This window comes from Leptonychotes weddellii, chromosome 3 (assembly GCF_054177405.1).
Source record: "Leptonychotes weddellii isolate Sample4059 chromosome 3, ASM5417740v2, whole genome shotgun sequence".
Lineage (NCBI taxonomy): Eukaryota > Metazoa > Chordata > Mammalia > Carnivora > Phocidae > Leptonychotes > Leptonychotes weddellii.
The window spans coordinates 125,598,826-125,607,690 of NC_138371.1; the positions used below are offsets into that span (position 1 = coordinate 125,598,826).

At 37.1% G+C, this 8,865-nt stretch overlaps 1 long non-coding RNA gene across 1 annotated transcript; it reads right to left on the reverse strand.

The window, feature by feature from the left end:
• Window positions 1-396: 396 nt before the first annotated feature.
• On the reverse strand, window positions 397-4,704 carry LOC115940004 (uncharacterized). The gene is made up of 2 exons (XR_014143772.1): window positions 4,382-4,704; window positions 397-3,831 (listed from the first exon to the last, which is right to left on the reverse strand). It is a non-coding gene; the product is annotated as an uncharacterized LOC115940004 (long non-coding RNA).
• Between the last annotated feature and the right edge of the window lie 4,161 nt (window positions 4,705-8,865).

Here is an 8,865-nt window from a genome sequence, read left to right on the forward strand (position 1 = left end):
TCTCTTTTTCTTGATCTTGATCACCTCAACTACTGCTCATTACTAATTCACATTCAATACTTACATCATTAAAATACACCATTTCAATCTTCCAAAGATTCTCCATGCAAAATCCTACAATTGAAACTTCTCTACCAGGTAAAAAAACTTGTCTTCTTTTTCTTATGCAAACATAGAAATATTATTTCTTTAATGAAATTTTTTTTGGCAAAATGAGAGATGGGAAATTTTCCCCTGAACACCCAGACTTGTCATTCACACATCTTCAGTGAGTTTACTCTGGTCTACTGAATGTGAATGCTTCTCTTAATTAGTCCATATCTATAGTTGATTTATGTAGTGTGAGTGCCACTATCTTAGTCAATTTGGGCTGCTATAACAAAATAACAGACTAGGTGGCTTATAAACAGCATAGTTTTATTTCTCATAGTTCTGGAGGCTAGGAAGCCCAAGATCCTGATATAGAAGATTCAGTGTCTGATGAGGATCTGTTTTCTGCTTCATAGATGGCCATCTCTTTGCTATGTCCTTCTGTAGGAGAAAGGGTAACAGATGTCTCTGGGAGCTCTTTTATAAGGGCACTAATCTCATTCATGAGGGGTCCACCTTCATGACCTAATCACCTCCTAAACGTCCCACCTCCAAATACCATACAAATACCATTGGGGATTAGGTTTCAATATATGAATTTTGGGGGGACACAACATTGAGTCTATAGCAGCCATTGTCTGTGAACCTCTAATTAATGTGTTTCTTGGTACCAATACTTTCTATATTGGATTTTGCTTAATGTGTGTCTTTTCCACTAGAAACTAACCTTCAAGCGGTAGGAAGCATGTCTGTTTTGCTTCTGTGCCTAGCATCTAGCATGGTGTGTGGGGCATAGTAGGTGTTCATTACATATTTGTTGGAAGAAGGAGGAATTTAACCTTTACCACACATCTATTATATGCCAGGTAGTACAGTAAGGATTTTACAAATATAATTTTACTGATTTTTCATAATAGCCAAATGTGATAAGAATTATATTCCCTTTCACAGATGACATAAATGAAACTTGAAGAAGATAAATGATTAAACTAAGTCACAAAGCTAGAAAGAGGTGGATCTGAGGTCTGACCTATAACCTCTGTCTCCATTGTAAAGGCTCATTTTACTCTGGCACATTTATGTCAACCAGGTGGGCTGTTCCCAGGCTTCCTTTGATAACAGCTTGACCAATTTCATGATAAGATGGCAATAGTAAATAGTAGATTATTATCCTTTCAGTGACAAATTCCTAAAGTCTCTTTGTTTTAATTAGAGGAATTCAGTTATAACAATTAGATTATAGGCATAATGGTAGGCAGTTATGGGAGTTGCTGGTTTAGAAAGGATAGATTCAGGAACATGTCTTCAAAAATCAAACAATGTGGATATTTTCCTACTCTGCTAACACCAACTGCCCTCAAGGATCAGTTGTTCAGGTGATACAATTTTGATACTAGGATCTCTAAGAAAAAGCAGAAATAATGACAAAAGTTTCAGCCATGATACCAGAAAAACTTTAAAGGGTAAGGAAAAGGCAAGAAAGGCAGAATAGAGGAAAAAAGAAGAGAGGGAAATATATACAAAAGAGCAGAAAACATACAAAACAGTGAAGTGGAGAGGAAGGGAATGGCACCCATCTGTTTGGTTGTTGCTTTGGGTTTACTTCCTTTAGCTACTAAGCTTTCAGACCCCATTCTTTCAGTAATAGCATCCCCATTTACTTTTTGGTAATTCCATCCTCACTTTTGGATACCATCTGGTGGGACTGTTGTTCAGAGACCCTGCCTTCCCCCAGCCGCTGAGAAAAGAGTTGAACCTAGCTAAACCAGTCAAATGCTCTCTTCCTGGAATCAGAATCCTTTGTTTCAGATGCAGCTGTTGAGAAGTTCATGCTGTGGAGACTTCATGTGAGCTGTTTGGGTCTGTCCTTTCCACCATTGGGTCTTCAGCCTCCTCTTCTCAATCTGGAGCTTCCCCAGTTTTCCCAATAAATTTCTTTCTTGCTTAAGTTTACCGGAGGCAGCTACTGTTGTTTGCAATCAAAGAACACGAGTTGATACAGTCAAGGAAGAAGGTAGGTGGAAATAAATGCTGAAATTAAGATCTGGGATGAAATCCATTGAGAATCTATTTTCAGTTCCCAAAACACTAGGTACTGGGGACAAACCTAGTTTAAATCTGAAGCAAAGTACAAATTAGTGTTCAATCATCTTAGATCTCTAGGAGCAAATATACTCACTCTATAAAGTAGTAGAGGGTTTCCAATAGGTGAGAGTAATATTCTTTTTCAAGGATAATCTATTGTAGGATTGACATCACAATTTGGGTTACTGAAAAAGTATGTTTCCTGAAAGGCAGAGGTTTACCTCAGTTTTTACTTTACAAGATCTTTGTGTCTTTGATATTCACATCTTTGGCATGACTAAAGGATTTTTCCATTCAAATCAACCTCCTTCAGCTTGGCTAGTCCCTCCTTCCTCCCCCCTGATTTGCCCCATGGGATTCTTTCTTTTCACTGCCAAGGATTAAATTCTCTGTGAAAGCCTTGAAGGCAATAGACATCTGTACTGGAAAGGAGATACAAAACTGTCCAAAAAGAGAGAAGCACTCCCAAAGCTTAAGTGAGAAAATAATTGAACTCTTATTCATGTTGGAAAAAAGTCTGGTTTCAAACTGAGATTTTTATTGACTTTTTTTGTCATAAAAGGATCATCGTTTATGTTGAATAAGGAACAGTTATTGTTCTACTTTACCAAAGATGCTAAGTTTGCATGTTTTAAACATCAAACAAACATCTCCATAGAGAATGGCTTGCTGCCAATAACTGCTGAGCAGGCCAGACTTTCAGAGCAGCCCACTTATACCAGTTCTGTGTTGGTGGGTGAGCAATTCAAGATAGAAGGCTGAATTAGAATTCAGCCCTAATCCTGCTAGGGATGCTGGTTTTATTAGGTCTGAGTTTGATGGTCAGAAGACAATCCCACATTGCTCTACAGCACAGATCCATTGCTCTCTCCTCAAGCCATGCACATGAGAGGCACGGTGTTGTTAGCAATGTACAAACAGCAGATGCCATGAGTACAAATAAAAAGGACACCCAGTATATAATGTAGACCTTAACGATTACCTTGTTCTCAGTCCTAATCTCTCCACCTTATACATATCTTACATTAATATTATATTCTGGCAATTGATGTATGGAGTCCTATGTTGTGCCAAACTAAATTGATTGTCAGTTTAGACATGATAAGGGGGATCATGCAAGAATGATATATTATCAGAACCCTATCATCTCAACATTAGTCGGTTGTTCAGTCTATTAATCTAACAACTCATGGGAAGCCTGAGGCTGGAAATGAGGGAATATGATCAATGGAGAAGAACTGAGCTCTAGATATTAACTCTTAGAAAATAGCCCCTTGAAAATGTCTTCTCTTTATGTTTATTTGCCATGGGAAATGGTATATTTTTCTGCTCTGTGTGAAAATTTAGCTTGGGGGGAAGAATCACATAGGTTATTATGTCAGGTCTCCCAAATGATTAGATGACTGACCCTTTCAGCAAAAAAACCTCAGGGTTCTTTGCTTTTCTTATAATTGCTCAGGCTTCAATTCTATTGAAAAGAGACTGGAAAAGCCATTCTATGAAATGACTCTTTAATATTTGATAAATGAGTCAGTCTTGTGAGCCTATATGGTTGCAGCAGTCATGCTTCTCAGCTGAGACTGCCTATGTTCACATGGGATGGTCATTAAGCAAACCTTTTAAGATGACAGGACTTCAGTTCTTCTGTCTCATTTCCTAGAAAGAAGAATAATGGAATAAAATCTGGAGAGTTAAAAGGGAAAATAAAGGGTATGCACCCTTCCCCCCACCACAGCTTTCTAACCTAGAAAGGCAACATAATTTGTGGTAAAAAGCTGTATTCTAAGTGGCAAAGTAAATAGGAGATATTTATTCCTAAATCTTCATGACACTTTAATGAGATAGTGGGAGAATATTATTATTAGGCCCTTAATGATTTAAGAAAATTGAGACAAAGGGATGCTGGAAAATATATTAAATATTACACTATTAATCTGAATTAAAAGACCAGAACATGTCCAAATATCTTTGTTCAGGGAAATGAATCTCCAGCTGGAGAGTGAATTGGACAATATAGATACTAGATAGTCAGCTTTCATCTGGATCCAGATGTTATTTCCATTCTAGTCCAAGTGAGATTTGCTTTTAACCACAGACTCAGAGAGCTCTGGTCTCTACCCAGAGAAACCAGACTGTCAGACCTCTCCCTTGGATTTCTCCTTCCTGCCACATACTCCCACACCTCATGCACTCCACATATACCTACCAGCTGCCCACCAGAACCAGCTGCCTCAGGACCGGGCTGTCAAGGGAAGTCTTCCTGTGGATGGACAGCCCTTGGCAGCAGCAGGAGTCCTCAGCAAGATTGTCCCTTTGGCCTCAGTTCCAACTTTGGGCTCTGACCCAGGTCTGGCAAAAGATAATACATACCCATTGTAGGAAATATGAAAAGGACATAGGATTTTTTTTTAATTGCTTATAATCTCACCACCCAGAGTGATCACTGTCAATATTTTGGTGTAGTTTTTAAAATTGTAATCTAAATAAAACATATAAATGTTCATTTAGTTGGGGGTCACACACACTGTACATGCAATTTTGAATCCTGCTTTACTTCTTTTTTTTTAACTTTGTATGCGAGCATTTCTCCATGTTATAAAAACGTTCTTTGTAATCGCCACATACCATCTATGATATAAAAAATAATGATTATAGAGATCAAGGAGAAACCACAAAACTGAAGGGGAAAAAAGGAAACAATCTAAAAGTTGAAGATGGAGGAATGATTGTTCTAATTACCAATTTGTAGATCCTAAACGTTATGGAGGAGGGTGTTTGAGGAAAAAATTAGGAACTGGTACATAAGGAATGAAGCTGCTTTGATAAATGTATAAAATAACAAAAAAATAGTTGTTAGTAAAGGCGTAACATATAATATTTAAATACCAAGAAAATGATTGCTTTTGTGCAGCATCTTATTATATTGGTAAGATTAATTAATTCAGTTTGATTAAATAATAAGAGGGAAATGCCTACATTTTATTTTTATTAAAGATTTTATTTATTTATTTGAGAGAGAGAGAATGAGAGACAGAGAGCATGAGAGGGAGGAGGGTCAGAGGGAGAAGCAGACTCCCTGCCGAGCAGGGAGCCCGATGCGGGACTCGATCCCAGGACTCCAGGATCATGACCTGAGCCGAAGGCAGTCGCTTAACCAACTGAGCCACCCAGGCGCCCCGGGAAATGCCTACATTTTAAAGAGAAGCCTAGAGAAAACATTCAAAAAGGAGCTCCTTAATTGTAAGCATAATATTCTTAACATGACATTGCAGGTTCTGACATTAGATTCCCTTTGTGAGCCACCGTGAGGAGTTAGAAAAAGAGGTAGACAGGATGTTAAAGGCAGAACTGTCTAATTCCTCCCCACCCCTGCCAAAGATTATTCTAAAGGAAAAGAAAAAAATGTGGTAGTATTTGACCTCTAGCAAGTATTTTGTGTTCACTGGAGATAGATCCTGATACCACAGCCCCTCCCTCCCTTTGTTTCTGAGTTATCTCCTTCTTCCCAATTACAGCCAAGGGGTTGGCTAGAGCTGGGAGGACAGGGCCCTGGAGAAGACTGTGGCTTATTGCAAAGATAATGGGCCTGGGGCTCAGACAAAAGCTGCCTTCCAATCCAAGGCTTATCACTTCTAGCTGTGTCACTGGGGCAAGTGATTCAAACTGTCTGGGGTTCCCTTTCCCCCTTTATACAGTGGAGATAATAAAATCTTTTTTCATATGGGATATTAAATTAAAGTTGGTTATTGTTATTTATACTTCATTTCTATTTTTCCATATATTTTAGTCCCCTGCACCCCCACTTTTTTTGACCATGCAGTTGTAGCTCATTTCAACAGTGATTCTGGTTTCTTGTTCATTTCCTCTTTATCATTAATCCCACGAATTTGTGCTATGATAAGTCAGATTCTTTCATCTCAGTACTTGTCATTTGATGTTTAATAAAGCTCATAGGTGGCACTAATAATATTCTTTAAACATTCATTAAACAAAATTCCCTCAATAAATTTTTTATTGAGAGCCTAATATGTGCTAAGCACTATGCCAAATGATATGGCTAGAAATTAATAAATCCTAGCTGGATAAGAAAATCAAAGAGATGATGTCCAATATATTTACAAAAAGGTTTAGGCAAATATTTTTTTTCTTTTTAAAGATTTTATTTATTTGACAGAGAGAGACACAGCGAGAGAGAGAACACAAGCAGGGAGAGTGGGAGAGGGAGAAGCAGGCTGCCCACGGAGCAGGGAGCCTGGTACGGGGCTCCATCCCAGGACCCGGGGATCATGACCTGAGCTGAAGGCAGACACTTAACGACTGAGCCACCCAGGCGCCCCTAGGCAAATATTTTTAAAATGTATAAGGCTAGTAAAAATTGGATTCTTGGTGTAATATAAGTTAATGACAATATTGGTTTAATTTTAGGAAACTTTCTTATAGGGTAAGAATATGAATTAAGAAATTGGAAAGGTAAAATGGAGTGTTAATCAGGAGACTTAATTTCAGCCCATGCAATAGCTATACAATTTTGAGTAAGACATTTAATTTTCCTGGACTTTAGTTTCTTTATCTGTACAATGGAATTCAGGGTCACAAACTAAAATGAATCAAATACTTTCCTAAATAACTCATGGGTTCAAGAGGAAACCACAATGGAAATTATAATTAGAAGGGTAATTAGAAAGGTAATGGTAATTAATATTAATTAGAATAACATGCATGTATGTAAATGAATTTAAAATATAAGACAGATTGAAAATAATTGAGTTACATGTGCATCTCAAAAAGCTAGGAAAAAACAAAGTTGAAAAAGAAAATAATGAAATTAAAAATGGAAAGTAAGGAAATTGAAAAATAATAAAAATACAGATTATTAACAAAACCAAAACCTCATTTTTGGAAATAATCCAGACAAGGCAATTTATGGAAATTGGCAATTTATGGTAATTTATGGGCTTAGCTCACTTATAAGTTTAGGTGCAAAATTTCTAAATTAAGTACTAACAAATCATATCCAAATGTATTACAAATAGAGTATGATTAATGGTACAGATTTTATGGAAAATAGTTCTTAAAAAAATTAAAAATAGAATTACCATATGATCCAGCTATCTCACTTCTAGGTATGTATCCAAAAGAATTCAAAGAAGATCTTATTAAAGAGATATTTGCACGCCCATGTTCATTGTAGCATTATTTACAATATTCAAAAGGAGGAAGCAACTCCAATACCCATCAGCAGATGAGTGAATAAAGAAAATGTGGAATATACCTGTAAGGGAATATTATGCAGCCTTAAAAAGAAAAAAGGAGGGAAATCTTGTCACACATACTACAACATGGATGAATCTTGAGGATGTTATGCCAAGTGAAATAAGCCAGTCACAAAAGAATACTGTATGATTCCACACATTTGAATGTCTAAAGTAGTCAAACTCAAACAGAGAATAGAAAGGTGGCTACCAAGAGCTGGGAAGAAGAGGGTAGCAGAATTAGTGTTTAGTGGGTATAGATTTCAGTTTGCAAGATGAACATGTTCTAAAGATCTGCTGCACAACAATGTGAATATACGTAACACAACTTAACCTTAAAAATGGTTAAGATGGTAAATTTAATGTTATGTGTTTTTACCATCTCACTGGCATGAGATTAAGTGATTATAGCACAGTGGATTAAGACAAAAAATGATTATGGCACAGCGGATAATACTCAGACACTGGAGTGAAATGGCCTGGGTTCCAATCTGTTGGACTTTGGGTAAATTACTTTTCTGTTCCTTAGTTTCTTATTAAAGTAAAAATAAAAATAGATCATAACCCCCCAACCCAAATAACAACAACAAAAACACATCGTGAACAAGTAGGTTTATCCCAATATCTGTCAGTTTAATCCACTATATTAAGAGATACAAGGATCAATAGATGCAGAAAAATGTTAAAATTCAACAGTTGAAATGTTTTTCTCTATGACTTACGTGGCTTTTCTTTCTCTTCCTTTAGGCCTCTGCTCAAATGTCATCTTATCAGTGAGACCTTTAAAGGACCACCCTGTATGCACTGACACCCTACCACACCTGCCTTCTAACCCTGCTTTAGTTTTCTTCATAGAAGCACTTCCTAGGGGGCGCCTGGGTGGCTCAGTCGTTAAGCGTCTGCCTTCGGCTCAGGTCATGATCCCAGAGTCCTGGGATCGAGTCCCATATCGGGCTCCTTGCTCAGCGGGAGGCCCGCTTCTCCCTCTCCCGCTCCCCCTGCTTGTGTTCCCTCTCTCTCGCTGTCTCTCTCTCTGTCAAATAAACAAATAAAATCTTGAAAAAAAAAAAAAAGAAGAAGTACTTCCTAGACATAAAGATAATGGAAGAAATGACAAAGATAAAAATAGACAAATTTGACTACTTAAAAAGGTAAAACTTCTGGATGCCAAGAAAAACAATAAACAAAACTAAAAGGCAAATTTCAAAACTGGGAACAGTATTTACCAGCAATATAACTGGAAAAGGGAATGAGTTCATATATAATAATAATAATAATAATAAAACATTTATAGAAAGAGTGGGCAAAACCTGTATAGAAAGAGTAAACAGATTAATTCATTCACAAGAACATGAATTAGTGAATTAAATATTTAGAAAAAAACCCTTCGACCTCACAGAGAGGCTAAGAAATTTAAATAAAGGGATGCCTTTACATC